The 19,605-nt window shown below is 29.0% G+C and overlaps 1 long non-coding RNA gene across 4 annotated transcripts; it reads left to right on the top strand.

Annotated features, from left to right (window-relative positions):
- The first annotated feature begins 14,420 nt into the window (after nt 1-14,420).
- LOC112716421 (uncharacterized) lies at nt 14,421-18,339 on the top strand. Of its 4 annotated transcripts, XR_011866910.1 has the most exons (6): nt 14,421-14,568; nt 15,440-15,525; nt 16,200-16,287; nt 16,649-16,757; nt 17,163-17,221; nt 17,929-18,339. It is a non-coding gene; the product is annotated as an uncharacterized lncRNA (long non-coding RNA). The 4 variants fall into 4 exon arrangements; XR_011866909.1 differs by having other exon boundaries at nt 16,649-17,221; XR_003812095.2 differs by adding an exon at nt 14,718-15,299 and having other exon boundaries at nt 14,424-14,568; nt 16,200-17,221.
- The last annotated feature ends 1,266 nt before the right edge of the window (nt 18,340-19,605 follow it).

Here is a 19,605-nt window from a genome sequence, read left to right as displayed (position 1 = left end):
GTTTTATCAAATCCAATGATTCCATTTCTATTCTTAAACTATGTCACACTTAGGCTTTATTTGAATATAAAAAAGAAAATAGAAGGAAAAAAAAATAAGAAGAAATAAAATAGAAAACAAAAAAAAAGTAGAATTATTTGTGTGTTGTTTGATTGAAGAAAAAATGGATGGAAAAAAATAGAGAGAAAAATTTTTTTTATTTGAATGAAAAGAAAAATAAAAAAAATCATAATAATATAAAATTACATTAATATCCTTATAATTAAATAAATTATAAATATTTTTATTTATATTTCATAAATATTTAAAATATTATAATTTTATCTAATACATATATAATTTTTAAATATAAATCTCTATTATAATAATATATTAAAATTATTAAAACTAAATTTATATTAATAATTATTAATAATAATAATATAACTATGGATAATATTATAAATACACAAAAAATAAATTTTCTCTCCTTAATTTTTTGTTTGTAATGGATGAAAATTTTTTTGGTGAAACCCACACAAAAATTTTTTTTCCTCCCGTGTTTTTTAGCATCCAAATAAAAAAAAATGAAATTTTCTTTCTATTCTTTTTAAACCAAACATAGTGTTAAGCATAATATTTCAGCAGTCCATAATAATAAAAAAAATACTAATTTCAATTTAATATCAAAAATAATTTTTAGTATATTTTGTAACACGTTAACTTTTAGTATGTCATGATCGTACCAAAAGTAAGAGTTACTAATCTGTTCTCCTTATTTACTATTTAATATTGAGCCTTTAGGTCGATATCGCGTTTCAGTTTATAAGAAAATACCAAAAAATTATTTGTAGTAATTCAAATCACACAATTATTAATAATAATAAATGCTATACAAATGAATTCAATATAAAACTCAAATACAATACCTATCCCTCTGGATAAAATAAAACTTAAAGCAACAAGGGCGAGAGAACTCTATAAAAATAACAGGAATCACAAATAAATCTACTAGTCGTCTGCATCTTTTAACTGAATCTTCGAACCTGTGTCACTGAAAGGGTGGAAGATTTTGGGGTGAGAACAAACCACACGTTCTCAGTAGGGAATGAAAATGCCGTAAAAATAATGAATTTAATAAAAAAAATTAACTTACTTAGTAAAACTATTTTGTTAACCCTTTGGAAATACTTTTATTTCTACTTTAGATAAATAATTACTTTTCTTTAAATTTCTAAACTCAAAACAAATTTTAAATATAAAACTAGTCACATTTTCTGTCTTTCAGCCACATAGTTAATCCTCAGTCAAATGTCAACTCGTAATCACTTTAATACACTCACAAACAAATAGTGCAAGTAAGAGATTCAATTCAATGTACAAGCAAGTCACAACAAGACAAACAATTCATAGTTTAAAAAAACAGTTAATTTCAAAATAAAATCCCATACCTCCGTATGAAATCAAAATCAACGAAAGTTCTGGAAAACTTTCTGACCGAGCTGCTGAAGAGGAAAGCGTCAGAAATCATCTGTGCCTTCTAGAACTTCAGTTGATCGAACTCAAGGGGCAAGAGAGTTACGTCACCGTCGATTTCCACCGATCAAAAATAACGCCAATACGTAAAAGAGGAGAATACAAACACTTTTATCGGATTAGATCTTTTATTGGAGTTACGAAATCACAAAATTTCAAGGCCGGAATATCAAAGGAGCTTCGGTTCTCTTTCTTTCTCTCTCGGTCAATTTTCTTTCTCTTATTCCCTCATATTGATTCGGTGAAACAACGAAGCAAATGAAGTAAAGATGATTAATGAATACAATAATATGAATATGTGTCATGATTATATATATATATATATATATATATATATATATAAGTTTACATGCAAGCCACGTTTGCTTTCTTTATCTTTACTTTCTTAATCTTTAATTTCCTTAAGCTTCGGCCAAGGGATAATAATAATAATAATAATAATAATAATAATAATAATTTTTCTTTTTTTCTTTTTTTTTGAAATATCTCATATTAATAAAAATTATTTAAAAATTTTAATAGATTTTAAATTTAAAGTATTATAAGATTTATTTAATTATTTTTAGAAAAATAATTTTTTTTTAAATACAATAATAAATTATGAATAATTAATTATTTAATTTTTTTAAAAATTCGGGTTGTTATATCCTATCCACCTTATAAAAATTTTCGTCCTTGAAAATTGATATAAGATAGAAGAGATTCATACTATCTTTCTTTTTAAACATGTCAAAGAAAAACAGAAAAATTTAACATGTTCAGTTTTCAAACATAAGAAAAATAATTTCTCATAAAAATGATTGAAAAAGTGTAGTGTGGTGCAGAAGTTGTATGAGAGGTTTAATGCAAGTTAAACTTAGAATCCGAAGACTTGCAATTTTAATAAATAAGCTCAAGTGTGAACAAAGAAATTCAAAATCCAGAAAGAAAATGGTTGAACATCACAGATAATGGTTACAAGAATTTGAAAAGATGAGTAGAATCAAAATCAAACATGAGTGCATAAAATAAAAAAAATCCGTTAGAAAGAGAACTAAATTGTACCCTAAGGAGAAATCTGAGAAAGAACTTGGACAGAAACAATAAAAAAAGGTAGCAGAATAAATCAAAGCAGATTTAAGCTGGATTACCAGGTTCACAAATATAAATAACCAAGGTTCATGACAATGTTTTTGAAGAATTAAAGATTGATTATTGTTCCAAATCTAGCTCAAGATCAAAGGGTACAAGATGCTTGAAGAAGAATATAAGCAATGCCAAGGATAAAAGTTCAGAAAGGATCCATCTGCAAGTGATCTATCTCCTTTAGGCCATTTTAACGAAAAGAACAGTCTATTTTTCGTGACAACCGTATCCCATAAAACTATCGTATTTGCTTGTCACATCTAGAAATTGCTCATGGCATAAACAAGCTCATGTTTAATCAATGGAATACAAAACAAAGGTAGATACTGAGTGCATTACATTGAAACAAACTCAAAATCAGATCGAAGGGTAAGGATTTACGAAGAAGTATACAAATAATGATAAAGATGGATAATCAAATCTGATTTTGAAAAGAATTAAAACAAGGGATGGAGGAGATGAAGAATAAATGAATAAACAGTGAAAGAAAAGATGACACCAAGTCACATGGCACGAATAAAGAGTAAACGAATCCAACCCCTAGAACGCAACTTCTAACATTCCCAAACCTTGTAATTCGCATAACCATTTATTTCTATTTTGTCTATGTTAATCCATTAGTGTTTTCATATACATAAATCATTAGTATTAAGTTGGCTAGACCTAATACCATGAGAGATGCAACGGTCGACTAATCAGCATTAGTCAATAGACAATCATGCATCTGAAACTCAAATTTTTGTCACTAGGACAAGTCCTACTGCATGATAGACACTCAGAGTATGCAGTGAAGCATAGTCAGTCCATTCCCAAGACTCTAACAGCAACGAACTGCTCTGATACCATAATGTAACACCCTAACTTTTAGCACGTCATGATCGTACCAAAAGTAAGGAGTTACTAACCTGTTCTCCTTATTTACTATTTAATATTGAGCCTTTAGGTCGATATCGCATTTCAGTTTATAAGAAAATACCAGAAAATTATTTGTAGTAATTCAAATCACATAATTATTAATAATAATAAATGCTATACAAATGAATTCAATATAAAACTCAAACACAATACCTATCCCTCTGGATAAAATAAAACTTAAAGCAACAAGGGCGAGGGAACTCTATAAAAACAGGAATCACAAGTAAATCTACTAGTCGTCTGCATCTTCTAACTGAATCTTCGAACCTGTGTCACTGAAAGGGTGGAAGATTTTGGGGTGAGAACAAACCACACGTTCTCAGTAGGGAATGGAAATGCCGTAAAAGTAATGAATTTAATGCAAATAATTAACTTACTTAGTAAAACTATTTTGTTAACCCTTTGGAAATACTTTTATTTCTACTTTAGATAAATAATTACTTTTCTTTAAATTTCTAAACTCAAAACAAATTTTAAATATAAAACTAGTCACATTTTCTGTCTCTCAGCCACATAGTTAATCCTCAGTCAAATGTCAACTCGTAATCACTTTAATACACTCACAAACAAATAGTGCAAGCAAGAGATTCAATTCAATGTACAAGTAAGTCACAACAAGACAAACAATACAATCACAAACACAACTCAAATTCATCATTCAGTCATTTCAAACAATCATAAATTATTTACAAATACCTACTAGACTTCCATGGCATTCATAGTTTAAAGAAACGGTTAATTTCAAAACAAAATTCCCTACCTCCGTATGAAATCAAAATCAATGAAAATTCCGAAAAACTTTCTGATCGAGCTGCTGAAGAGGAAAGCGTCAGAAATCATCTGTGTCTCTTAGAACTCCAGTTGACCGAACTCAAGGGACAAGAGAGCTACGTCACCGTCAATTTTCATCGATAAAAAATAACGCAAATACGTAAAAGAGAAGAATACGAACACTTTTATTAGATTAGATTTTTTATTGGAGTTACGAAATAACAAAAATTCAAGGCCGGAAGATCAAAGGAGCTTCGGTTCTCTTTCTTTCTCTCTCGGTCAATTTTCTTTCTCTTATTCCCTCGTATTGATTCGGTGATACAATGAAGCAAATGAAGTAAAGATGATTAATGAATACAATGATATGAATATGTGTCATGATTATATATATATAAGTTTACATGCAAACCACGTTTGCTTTCTTTATTTTTACTTTCTTAATCTTTAATTTCCTTAAGCTTCGGCCAACGGATAATAATAATAATAATAATAATAATAATAATAATAATAATAATAATAATAATAATAATAATAATAATAATAATAATAATAATAATAATAATAATAATAATAATAATTTTTTTTTTTGAAATATCTCATATTAATAAAAATTATTTAAAAATTTTAATAGATTTTAAACTTAAAGTATTATAAGATTTATTTAATTACTTTTAGAAAAATAATTTTTTTTAAATACAATAATAAATTATGAATAACTAATTATTTAATTTTTTTAAAAATTCGGAGTGTTATATATTTGACCAAAAATAATAAAATGGTGACATATTAATTAGTGACATGTCAACATGAATATTGATGATGACTGTCAAAACAGTTTTTTAGCATGTCAACTTAGTGTCATTTATAATTATAATATAATTTCTCGTATGAATCATCTAACATGTTATTATCAAGATTCTAAAAATCGAATTGGTTATCAAATCATTTTAGTCATTGGTTCATTAGTTTATTAATCTAACCAGTTCAACTTAGGTTTAACTGAAAAATTTGTTTTATAATAAAATAATAAAAAATTATAAATAAACATACTATACAACATAATTATAATTTAATATAAATTATAAAATATCTTTTAAATTTAATTACATGTAAAAACATCAATCAAATTATTACCTATATATGCATTATTATAACCAAGCTAATTGTTTTAAATCATAAAATATATTAAAAATCTTTGAGCTCATCAATTTAAATAAAAACTCATTAAATTAAAAGACGGATTAATTTAATTGAGCTAATTCAATTTAAATATTTTTTTTATTGAACTAAAAGGCTAGTCATGATCAATTTATTTCTTTCCTAACAAAGGTTGATCATAATTTTAATACATATTTTGCATAATTTACTTCTTTTTTAATAAACTTTTTAACAAATTTTTAGCTTAATTTTAATAAAACTTAACAAAAATTTCAGCACAATTTTAACCAATATTAACCAAGTAAACTAAAATTAACTAATTATTCAAATCAATGATTCAATTCAAAACATAGAATAATACAGCACATGAGCATAATTAATCATTTCATAAGGTAAATTTCAATATGGGTAGCACATTAGTACTAGTAATCCCTGAAAGGATGACAGCAACACTAAAAAAGAAAGTTATGCTGCAGGAAAATAAAAGAGATGAGTATTATACAGAGGAATAAATTAAAGATTACACAAGGTCAACTAATACAACTGATTACACTTCTCTCAAATTTGTTCTTGATCATTTTGATTATTTAAAACAAAAGAGTTATTCTCCTTTACAATCCAAAAAAAATGAAGAAAGAGAACGAAAATTAAAAAAATAATGAAGCCATTAACAAAATTTTTAGCAGAATTTTAACAAATATTCACCAAAAAACTAAAATCAACTGATCAATCAAATCAATGATTCAATCCAAAGCAGAGAACAATAAAACACATGCGCGTAACTAATCATTCAATGAGACAGATTTCAAAATGAGTAGCGCACTAGCACTAGCAAAATTCCCCCCAACCCCCCAAAAAAATTGTTCTGAGAAAAAAATGAAGAACAGAGAACGAAAATTAAAAAATTACGCTATTGTCTTCGAGGAAAAAGCTGCCCCCTTGCGTGAGAGGGAACAAGATTTGGGGACTGGGAGAACGCCGAAAGGACGAAGAGAGAAGCCCCTGAGTGCGACGGGCAGCGACTGTAGCCCACTCCTTGCAGCGATGGAACTAGCGCTGTCGGTGGCTACGATTTCGGCGGCTGAAAGAAAAACCAGTTGCGCGAACGGAAAGCTGGCTGAAAGGAACTTGCGACAGTGAGTGATTTTCACGGACCTTGCGACGGCGACGGTGGTTGGACAGAGATTGCGTCGGAAGCTCGAGATAAGGAGTGGAGACCGGAGACGTGAAAACAGAGAACGAGAGGTGACCGGTGAGCGTGGAGGGCTGGAGGCTCGAGAATGTGCTATAGGTGTCTGGGTGAAAGCCAAAGAGTAGGGCTCCTTTTTGGTGCCAAGTCAAAACGTAGCATTTTTTCACTTTTTTGGCAAAATTCAAAAAATCGGCCGAGTCACGGTTCGATTCGATTGATCGATTTTGGACCGGTTCGGCGGTCCAAATCTAATTTTTGGATTTGACAGTTTTGTTTTCTGTCCAAACCATGTTGTTAATGGTTTCTGATTCGAACTGGTTTTCAGAATATTGTTATTATTAAAAATGACACGAATTGTTTTTTGAATTTATATTATATAATTTATTTTAGTCGTAATATTTAAAAAAATATTAATCATTAGTATACAATATTTATTAAAATATAAAATTTATATTAAAAATAAATTAAATGATAGATATATTTATATAAAAATACATAATAATTAATTTAATAGGTGATTTTTAATATACCCCTAATATTTTTGTAAATTATGTTGTTATTGTAAAGCTCCTCTATTTAATTATTTATAGAGTTGATACCCGTTGCAAGTTGCAATCTTCAGTAGGGCTGTTTATAAATCGGATCCGATCCGCATATCTGCGGTGTTTATCTGAATCCGATCGAAAAATTGTGGATATGAATTTGATCTGTAAGGCTATCGGATCCGCATACTAATCGGATCGGATTGCGGATATTGTGTTGGTATCCGTATATCCGCGTATCCGCAAAAATAAAAAAATAAATAAGTAATTATTTTTTTTATATTTTATTTCAACTAATAATTATCATATATATTGTATTATTTTAATTTATTATTAAAAATATGCTTAATATTATTTTAAGAATAAACATATTTAAAAGAATATAAAAATAAATTTTATTAATTTTTTTAATAAAAATAAGTTTTTAAAAATATTTTTGTATTTTGCAAATATATCCAATATCCGATCCAATCCGCAAATTTGCGGATCAGATCGGATCCAAACTAAAAAATACGAATATTAGATTCAACTCAATAATTTTATTATGAATCGAATAAAAATTTTGGTCATATCCAATATGGGTTCACCTTAATCTTCATTATAGGTTTCATCGGATTATGGGAGTGAGGAAGCAGCAACTTGGAGATAGAGCAGAGCAGAGTCTCAAAATTTGACATTCGTTATCTCTTATTGGTATTGGGCTAGGTGAGACCACTTTCCCCCTTATTTTGGGCCCTTCTCTCTAGATTGTTGAAACCTTTGTTTTTTAGGATTGCTTTCTTATTTTTATTTTCTTGTTAAAAAAAGGAAAATATATTATAAAATTAAAAAGAACATTTTTAAGTATATTGATATATTGATATAAAAAATAATTTTTAATTATGATCTTAATTATAAAAAATATATATAATTAAAATTAATAATTAAGATTTACTGAAATACCAATGTACTAATATATTTAAAAACTTTTCTTATATATAATATTCCTTACTTGAAAAACTAGATTCAAATTTTAGTTGGGTGTGATTTATCCAAAAAAGATTAATAAAAATATAAAAAATATTTTGTATTTTATTTAATTTTATTTTTAAAGTATCGAATTTGCATTAAATATATCAATGACAACTAAATTTTTAAAAAAAATTTAGAATTAATTCAATAATAATGTATGATAATAATATTTAATTTATTTTACATTAAAGATTATTCTTATAAAATTATTGTTAAATTAGTTTTGAATTTTTTGAAAAATTAACTGCTGAAAATATAGTTGATGCAAATAAAAAAAATTTTAGAATAAAATTAAAATAAAATAAAATTTAAAGATATTTTTATAATTTTTAATAAATTTTAAAAAAATATTTGACTCTAAAAAAATTAACTTAAATTATTTAAATAATTAACTTACAAATAAAATATATTTTTTATTCCTAATATTTTGAAAGGCAGAGCTAAAAACTTGACATGGAAAGAAACAACTTAAAAAACATAAGTTAAGAGGAGGGAGAAAAATAAAATTAAGAGGGCTAAAGTAGTAAATTAAAGACTTAATAAGTAAGAAACTAAGAATTAATAATTTGGGGGGTTTTCATTGCCCCCTTCTAATGTATGTATCTTCACCGCTGTACTTACGTTAGAAATAATTTCAATTTTATTCTTATTATCAATTATTTTTTTTTCTTTTCAATTTTAACCTTCATTATATTTCAATTTTTCTTTTCTCTCCATCTCGCGAAAATCTCAAATTCTCTACAATCGAACCACTGCTGTCCTTCTTCCTTGTTTACCATCAGTAGTTCAGTACCTCTCCTCATACTATTATCAGAATTATATTCTTGTTTTAAAATAAAATAATAATTTTAAGTTAATTTTATAGTTATTAATATAAATTTTTCATATTGATATCTAACTATATTTTTTATATATAAAAAATATTATATTTAAATAATAAATATAAAAATTAATTATTTTTATTTATAAAATAGACCTAATAGAATAATATCTAATTAGATATAAAAATATACACATTAATTTACGATGCCAAAACTAAGTCTACATAATTTTAAAAAAATTATAATTTTGATTTCTATAATATTAGTTTTATAAATTTTATAATAACATTTAAATTGATTTTAAAAAATTTCATAGTGAACATGTAACAAAAATTTTACTTTCAAAAATTACTCGTGTCATATAAATTAGTGCTTTTATCACTTTTAATCAAATTTTTAATAGGATTATTAAATAAATAAATTCTTAACAAATTTTATTATAAGATAACTAAGTCTTAAAAAATATATTCTAGAATAAATTAATCCCTTTCAAAACAAAAAAGTCCAATCTTTTTGCATAAGTTATTTTCAAAAACTTCTAAACAATAAAAATTAAGTAAACTACTATTTCTACCTATAAAAGTTGAAAACGCTAGCATATCTATTCATAGAAACGTAAATTATCATTTGTATTCATAAAAGATGAGTTTCGTACAACAAAATTATCCAAACACTAAAAGATCACCTAAAATCCCTAAGTTACCCTTATTTTCACCACCACTTTTCTAATCTCAAATCCCACCACCACCCAAATTCCAGACGTAATCCATCCACGCAGTCTCCGCTCTCTTAGCCCTCCCTTCCTCCTCCCTCCACGACGCAATCACCCGATTGCGCATCGCCGTCACTGCCGTAGCCGCAGCCGTAATCATCTCTCGCGCCTCCAGTTGCGCGTCCTAAAACTCTCTATCGGCGTGTGCCTCGACTGCCTCCCCTCCTTCAAACACTCATCGACCTCCTTCACTGCTGACGACAACGGATCTCCGATGTCGACCTCCTCCACCGCCGACCGCCTCCCATCCTCCTAACCCTCCGCTTTCTTCTAGAATCTTCTCAAGAACGCGCTACCCGCCCCCTATCTTTCTCTGAAATCTTGACTCGGTGGTGGTGGTGGTGGTGGTGGTGGTGGAGGTGGAGGGAAGGTTTGGTTGGTTGGGGTGGCGGAGAAGTGTGATTTGATTCTCGCAACGACGTCTTCTGATTCCATCTTTCTAGAAGATTTCGGCCATATGGTGAATCTCACGCGCTGAATCAAAGAGGTGTTTGTGAACTTCTCCAAGGGAACACCATCCTCAAGGAGCTAATCCAGAATGCCGATGATGCTGGTGTCGCTACTGACTCCCTTTGCCTCGACTGCTGCTCCTACTGCTGCAATTCACTTCTCTCTGACACCCTCGCCCAGTGGTAGGGTCGCGCCCTCCTCGCCTATAACGACGTTGTTTTCACCGAGTAGGATTTCGTCAGCATCTCCAAGATTGGAGGCAGCAACAAGCACAACCAAGCTTGGAAGACCGGCCGCGTCGGGTACACTAACTTCGCCTCTTTTCTCTTTTGCTTCGTTTTGATTCCTTGAGTTGAATTTGTTTGCCTTTAGTGATTTTTCTCAGGGTGTTTATCTTCCAAAAGTTTCGGCGGCAAATCCCGGAAAGCGGAAGGGTTAGGGTGACGATTGAAGGAGGGCGAGGCGGTGATACTGAGCGGTAATGTGATCGATGTTGGTATTGGGTGGCTGAGAACATTGAGACAGAGAGAAGAGACGATGGTAGTAGTGGTGGAGAAACTGGTAGTTTAAGAATTTTATTTAATTTTTTAGAATTTGAATAATTTTGCTTGCAAAAGTAATTTTTTATGGATATAAATGATAATTTTTGTCTTCTATGAATAGATATGTCAGTATTTTCAACTTTCATGTTTAGAAATGATAGTTTACTCATCAAAATTTGTTAATAAGCAAGTGTCAAATCTAAAATTTCTTAGGAATTTAGGTATTTTTTCTAAATTTTATAAAAATTTTCAGCCTATTATTGGTAATATCTTCATCAATGATTGAAATAAAAGGAAATATTGAAAGCATTTAAAAGTGAAAGGATTTATTATTTATGGAAATTGTCCCCCCAAAAAGAAATTTTCTTTTATATGAAAAATTCTGTCATTCTACATTAATGACATCGGCGACTATGCGTGTTGCAATCTTTTAGATCACTAGAATTTTATTCAACAGCCACTGTTTCATGTTTCAATTATTATAATGGCATTTAGATTTTAGACACCTGAAAAAAAGATTATGATGGCATTTCATTGTATACTAATTAATGACTTGAAGATTGATAATATGCCACATTGAAACAAACAAATATAAATACTTATGTATTTTTATTAATTTAAATTTTTAATAAAAATAATTTTAATATGGTATCAAATTTTATAATAAAAAAATCGAAAATTCAATTTTTGTTTGATAAAATTTAACTTAAAACAAATTAGAATAAAAGCTCTGTACGGAATAGCATGTTCTATTTTTTCCTTCAAACTTTTGAAGAAAAAGTAACCTGTTAACATCATGTCATATCATATCAAATCATTCGACACAATTTATGTCAAACACCCAAATTGAGAGGTACATCATGTCATATCATCATCAAATCGTCGACACAAATTATGTCAAACACGACAATTGATATTTTTAATTTTTTTAACACTTAAAAAAAGAAAGTGTGATATTTTATTATTAATTTTATAAGTAGGACTAAAAATAAATATAAAAAAATAATAAAAAATAAAATTAAATAGTTGATACTATTTAATTTTTTTTATTGGAGAGGATTCACTCTCGTTAAACACTAAAAAAAATAGATTTTCTCAATTTTTTTAACAATTGAAGAAGTAAAATGTGATCTTTTACTATTAATTTTATAAGTGAAACCAAAAATAAATATAAAAAAAAATAATAAAAAATTAAAAATCATACTTTATCCTCTTAATTTTTTTTAAACAATTGAAAGGATTTATTTTCCAAACACCGGAGTATTTTTCCCTACCTGTAATACATCATTAATAATTGCGGTGATGAAGGCCTTTATTTTCTATAAGTGATGAACGTACGTGGCTGAAACTGCTTCTATACGCGTAGCTGACTGAATTGGGGACAATTACTAAATCCAAGATAGAGGCACGATGAAATTGTCGTTTCGGGCGTTAATAATTAGCAGAAGTTAATGCTAATATTAATGTAATTCTTGGGCCATTTTGGGTGGGCCTAAATTTTTTGTATAAAGTGGTTATGGATCTCATTTTTTCTTTTAAATCCAAAATTAAAAGTATTATGAGTAGAGTTTTTAATCCAAAAAAGAAGATTATGGATAACAAAAAATAAAGAAAAAAAATATGTTGCTGAAAAATAAAATAAAAAACCCGTGTTCTTGTCCCCAAAAAATAACCATAATGATGAAAATAACAATAATTACATGAGTTAGAAAAAAGTGGCATTTATAGGAAGAGTAAGGCTAAAAAATTTTGATATGGAAGTAACATGAGTGATACACTTTAACATGGTAATTTTTGGTGTTTTTTAAAAATATGGGAGTACACAAATCGGACCCTCCGATTTGTGTTTAAAAAGTTGAAAACAATTCAGAGTACACAAATCGGAGGGTCCGATTTGTGTTAAAAAATTGAAAAAACTCAGAGTACACAACTCGGACCATGCGAGTTCTTTGGTAATGAAATTTGGCTTCACAAATCGCATGGTCCGATTTGCAGCTAATGGAATTTGAAATCTAAAAGTGGAATTCGGACCCTCCGTTTTCTTTTATTAGCGTAATTTTTTTTTACATCTTGAGAGACACAACTCGCAGGGTCCGAGTTCTGCTTCTTCTGATCCCACAACAAGGTGAAGCACCCCTCTTCTCCATACACGAGTCCAACCCTTCCTTTACTTTCATATTCAAATTAAATTTCCGAAGAGTAACACTACTAATAATAATAATAATAATAATAATAATAATAATAATAATAATAATAATAATAATAATAATAATAATTAGAGAATTATGTTTAAGGTTTAAGGAACATCACAAATTGTTCAGCTTTTTGGTTTAAGATTTAGAGTGTATTTTAAGTGTGATAATTTTTGTGGAGGAACAGATTTTTGTTGGATGACTTTAGAAAAAAAATTAAATAAATGCTATTAAGCAGGGTTATATCTATGTACTAATTTGTGGAGACAAGTGTTCTTACTAAAATTTCAAATTTTTTGAGTAGTATATGATAATAATATTAATTTGTTCTCATTAAATTATTGAATTTGACCTCATAATAATTTGTTACTCAATTTTTGGTACTTAATAATCAATTTAAGAATTTTATATTAGGTATTTATTAAAATGATCAATTCTCAGTTTAAATGAGATTGGTATTGTTTGTTATAAATTGACTCGAAAAAAAAACTTCTTTTAAAATTAGCTTGAGCTTTTCCAGTAGCAACGATATTAATTAAAAAAATTATTTTAACTATGAATATCAATAAAAATTGGTTTTTAATTATATGAGAAGTGAATTTCTAAATAATTATTTACTAATATATATATATATATATATATATATATATATATATATATATATATATATATATATATATATATATATATATATATATATATATAGAAAAGGAATAATTTGATTGTATTGTTGAAAAAAAATTACTCAATTTTTTCAAAATATAAAACCTAACAAATAGAATTCTAAAATATATGTTATTATTTAAATTACTATTTTAGTGTTTTAATTTATAAAATACACATTTGAAGGCTAATAATATTTTATAATAACAAAATATAATTATCACAATAATCATATTATATATACATAAAAAATAACTACCTATACAAAATATATATTGAAATATAAAATATACATTAAAAATAAGTTAAACAATATATGTTTATACATAAATACATAATGATTAATGGATAATTTGACAGCTGACTTTTATATACACATAAGATTATTATTATAAAAATTATTATTATATTATATATATTTTGCTCCTATTGTCAAAATTTTTTAAATTTGTTACTGTTGTTAGGATTTATTAATCACTACAACATTTTTAAACTATTGCAACATGTAATACAGATAATACTCAAAAAATGTTGTTTAAAATGATCAAAAACAACATTCAAAATTTATTGCAAAAGAATAAGGCTATTGTAACTCTTCATTAACTAACGTGTCATAAGCATTGTCTTTGATCAATTAGAAAACATGTAAAAAGCGTTACTTTAGTAAATTAATCAAGCAAGGCTTATGGTTTCATATATTACCCTTTACGAAGGATGCTTTTAAGTTTTTAAATAGACTTCTCATTATAATCGTTGCCTAAAATAATTCAATATTTTCTATTAAAATTTTACTCTTTCCTCTAAATATTTTAAGCAGCAAAGCATATATTCATCACCTTATTCACTCCTGTTACTAAATCGTGATAGTCTTCGTCTTCCTGCGCGTAATCAAAATCACGGTAAGCGTCTTCTTCTCCGTTATCGTTGTTGTTGTTTTCTCTTTTTACTGCTGCTGTTGTTACTATGGTTCGAGGAGCGAAATTCGATCTCATACGCTTTGCTCATGTTGTGCCTCGCTTTGATTCACCTCGTTTGTTACCGAATTCAGCGATTTCTTCACCGCCTTTAGGGATCGAGCCTTCGAGTTTGTCCTAGAAGGTTCTTTCAAGCAGATGCGCTAGCTCCATGGAGGCTTGCTCGGGCGGCGCGTGTGAGTTTCATGGTTGATTGCGGAGGCGTGTTGGTCGCCGATCTCTCCCAGACGAATGCTTAGACGGCGTTCAGAATCAAAATCATGAATAACCCTAAATCCCTAACCCCAACCCTAACACAATTTTCCCAATTTCACAACACTGATGCGTGCATTCTGCGTTTCTCTCTGCTCTGCCGAGTTCTGCTCTACTCCGCCGTGTTCTTCTGCTCCGCCATGTTCTTCTGCTCGTGCCGTGTTATTCTGCTAGCTCTGCTCTGTCGTGTTCTTCTACTCGCGCCTAGTTCTGCTCTGCTCCGCCGTGTTCTTCTGTTCGAGTCGAGTTCTACTCTGCTCCGCCATGTACTTCTGCTCACGCCGAGGTTTTCTCTGCTCCGCTATGTTCTTTTGCTCGCACCTTGTTCTTCGTTCTCTCGCGCTGAGTTCTGCTTTACTCGTCCGTATTCTAAATTGGGAGAAGTAGCTACTTATGCAAAAATAGTGAGAAATGTGACTTTGTTTTGAATCCTATGATTCTGCCTATTCCTTTTCCTTTTTCATTTTGAATCCTAATTTTAATAATGTTGATGTTGCTATTATAGGATTTTTAGTAATAATGTTGCTGTTTTGAGCTTCTCTAGGTTTTGCTTGCCGTTTATCTCTGATCTCTTCCAATTTGCCAGCGTTCTTCAGCTAGGGTTCATCACCGCTGATCATTGTTCTGCAGGTACTCATGATTTTTCCTCTGTTTTTCTTTTCTATTTTTGTGTTCTGAATCCTATTTGGTTATATGAAACTTGTTGTTGTGTGCATTAGTGTTGAGGCAACTATACTGTCACTGTGTGCAATAGTTTTGAATCCTAATACTTATACTTGTAATACTAAGTGTGTGTCAACTTTCTAAAACTGCTTGAGATCCATTTCTATGGAAGGGTCTTAAAACTTGAGAATTATGGCCTAATCAGCTGATAGCTGTTGTTTCTAGATCCTTTGGTATACCCTGCTAGCTTTCTGTGTTGGGATGTAGCTTAGATAAATGTCGTGTTTACCTTTGTTTTCGGTTTTTATTTAAATAAAAAAAAATCTCGTTGTTTTCTCTTGTGGTTGGATGTGCTATTGTTAGAGGGAATATGGAAATGCCTTTAGGTATGTCCAAGATAACTAGTCTTGAAAGAAATGGGTTAACCTGTTGGAATTTTAGGGTAAACTTGATTCAAACCAGATGCTGGTTACTTTGTTATGCTAGCAATCGGTCATAGCCTTGGGAAGATTGTTTTATAACTATTGAATGCCGTGTATTGGTAAATCGCCTTTGTCTCTGTCACAAGTGGGTCAGAAACATATTCACCATTTATCATATCTTTATAAATATTAAAAAATACAACCCATTTTTATTTGCAGTTCCAAGTTAAATGAAGGAAGACCTCTTAGCTGCTCAGTCTCATGGAACTAATTTGCTGCAACATGGAGAACAATAACTTCATCAATAGTAAGTTCAATAAACTTCACATCTTACCATGCCAAAAGATATCTCTTTATTTTCTTATGGTTGAAATCTCTAAATTAGATTCTGAAGTTTGTAAGTTGTCATGCAAGGGAATTATACACCCTTGTTTTGACCTGTGAACTAGATTGCGCTCACAAAGTATTTTCAATTGTGAGTGCAGATTAATCCACAAACATAAAGGTCATATACAGTCATGAGTCATCTTCTGATTAGAATTCAAATGAAATGCACCTAATCTCTGAATTGACATTCATGAATGGCTAGTGGGAATTTCACAATTTATTCTATATGCATATTTTATTTTATCAAGTAGAAAGATTTGTGTTAACAATTTTTCTTTTAGACACAGATACTGTCTAAAAAAATCAGGAATTCAAATTTGGTATGAAAACTTTGAAGAATATCCCTGTGTTTATCCTGTCAATTCAGTATCAACTTTACTTGCCTCACAGGTTAGTAGTGAACATCAAAGGCCATAAAGTAAGTTTGATTCTTTTTCCGATCTTGATAATGATACTGATTCTATTAAGGAAATATGTACTATATGGATAGTTGAGAAATTTTCCATGTCAGTGAATCACTTTTTGTTATAGCTTTTTCAAATATTTTCTAGGTATTGTCCAATTTTTTTCATTCTAGAATCACAAGATGAATCAAACAAATAAATATATACATATATGCCACTTGCTGTTCTTGATGCATCAATAATTCAATATATTAAGAATTAGTCCACAGAGAAGTCAATAAATTTTTATATACGGTCATATACTTTTTTAGCGTGGTAAAAAAGTGAATATACTTATTTTTCATTATTTAAATTTTTAATTATATTTTACAACTCATTTGAAATCTCTTAGATCAACTTCAGTCAAGGAACCTCTCTACTCATTCTTTGCTGAGCTCCTAGTTTTAAGAGGTATATATGGCGTGCTTTCATCTTTCCTCTTCTTTATGTAACAAAATACTGATTGTTTAATTAAACAATTAAAATATAAAAACATTTTAATTTTAAAATATATCTTTTCAAAAGTAATTATTAATATTTCTTTTAGAATAATAAAAGAATTATGATTAGTTTGTATTTAATTGGTTTTTTTTTTAATTTTGGTCTCATTCTTATATTTTAATAAGAATGAAGAGACCCCATTTTAAAATTATTACGGTTCAATGTAGATTATAAATTATATTCAAATTAAGGAGAATTCTATATGTATTCGAATTCCTTAAATTTATCTTTCAAATATTATAAATAAAGAGCTTAATCGACACTCTTAAAGTATGTTGTATATCTTTATTCTTTTATTATACTAATTGATATATGTTTATGTTATTCTTTTGTACTTTTTTATATATTTTATATTAAGCAACCGTGCATATATAGCAAGTTTCAGATTCCATTTTGATAAATGAAAATCGTTTTTAGCTTATGTTTAAGACGATAATCGTTTTTAGTTTAATAGTAATATCACTATGAATAATTTGGTGGAATAAATGTTTGTATCCTCTATTGTTGTTAGTTAATTATAGTGCTCTCTATTATCTTTTACCTCTTCTATGCCAAAACCTACATTTACTGGATTGTGATTTGATTCAAGGTTTTAAATTGTGGACTGCATCGTACAGGTGCCACATTGCACAATAATCATAACTGCAATTTGAAGCATTTGTTGTGGTCAGCTTCAGCTTGTTCCTTTGTCTGCTTTGATCCTTCCTGATGTTACTATGTTGTATTAACAGAAGCCACCTGCAGATACCTCTCTTACCATTCTTCCCCTAATATCTCGTATATTGATGAAAATCACCTTGCCATTGAAGTTTAGCGATCAATCCGAAATCGCAAGATATTAATTAGTTTCAGCTTGTATTTGATCAATCTAGGACATCTTTTTGATAAATATTAATTACTATTTTGTTATGACAATTATTGTTAGACAATAATTTTATTATTTTGTTGAGAATTATTGATGAACATGTATTTGAAATACTAATTGAATTTTTTAATATCTATTTTAATTAAAATTTTATTATTAGTTATTTTGTCTCTTTTATAATTTTTTTATAATTTTTTTTATTATGCATAAATTTATTTATTAATTAAAATAATTACACATGTATGAACAAAAAATTTTATTATAAATTTTATTTTTTTGTATTTTTATTATAAAAGTAATTTTTATTTTTATAAAAAACGCAACCCTTTTATTAGTTGCATATTTTGAATATTAGACAACACTTGTATGGTTGCATATACAAAAGAAAAAGCAACACTTGTATAGGTTGTATATCCAAAAGAAAAGACAACGCTTGTATAGGTTGCATATTCAAAAGAAAAAGCAATGCTTTAAATAGTTTCATATTCAAAACTAATAGGCAACACTTTAAAGTATTGTAAATTCAAACTTATAAGCAACACATAAAAGGGTTGAATTTTATTGCAAATAGGCAACACTTTTTAGTAGTGACCAAAATACGAGAGAAGAGACAACACTACAAAAGTGTTGTCTCAAACACACCTTTAAAGTGTTATTGTTTTTCAACTAAAGGCAACACTTACCAAGTGTTGCTCTCAAAAGCGTTGTTTTTGAAACAACAAAGTGTTGCCTTGATCTAAGGCAACGGCTGCATATGCGACGCCGACAAAAAACGTTGCCTTAGGCCCAAAAATGTTGCCTTAGGCCCAAAAATATTGCCATAGATCAAAAGTAACTTTTTGTCAGTCTTTAGACAACACTTTTTAAATGTTGCCTCAACCTGAAAATGTTGTAGTGAATATTAACAGTTTATGAAAGAAATAATTTTTTTTGTATACGATGAATAATTTTTTCATAATACTTTGTGTTCATACACTGGCTCATAATTCAACCAAGCCCAAAATGACTAAATCCCAATCAACAGGTATCAGCCGGACCAACACCTATCCAACCTCAAAGATCGAACACACCGACATGAGTTTGGTCCTACTTATCTAAATAAGTAACCAACCCGTATTATCTCTCCTATTCATTTAAAAAGGAGATCTTAACAACGTCCCTACCAAAAAGGACTATTCAAAAGGTGGTTACTGACTCTACCTTTACACTTATAAATATCTTGACACCCTCATCAGGTATGCTTAAAACCTAATCTACTAAAAATCTGCCTAAAAATCCTTGCTAACTTAAGTATCGGAGTCCCTTGCAGGTAACACTTTCAACCTCTGCACGAGTAACTCCAACAGCGGCACCTCGACACCAGAAGACATCGGACGCTACCCCAAAGAAGTCTGGACCTCACGTTGAAGCTCATTCCATCCGTTTTAGG

Source organism: Arachis hypogaea, chromosome 10 (assembly GCF_003086295.3).
Source record: "Arachis hypogaea cultivar Tifrunner chromosome 10, arahy.Tifrunner.gnm2.J5K5, whole genome shotgun sequence".
NCBI lineage: Eukaryota > Viridiplantae > Streptophyta > Magnoliopsida > Fabales > Fabaceae > Arachis > Arachis hypogaea.
This window is presented reverse-complemented; position numbering and strand designations above follow the sequence as displayed.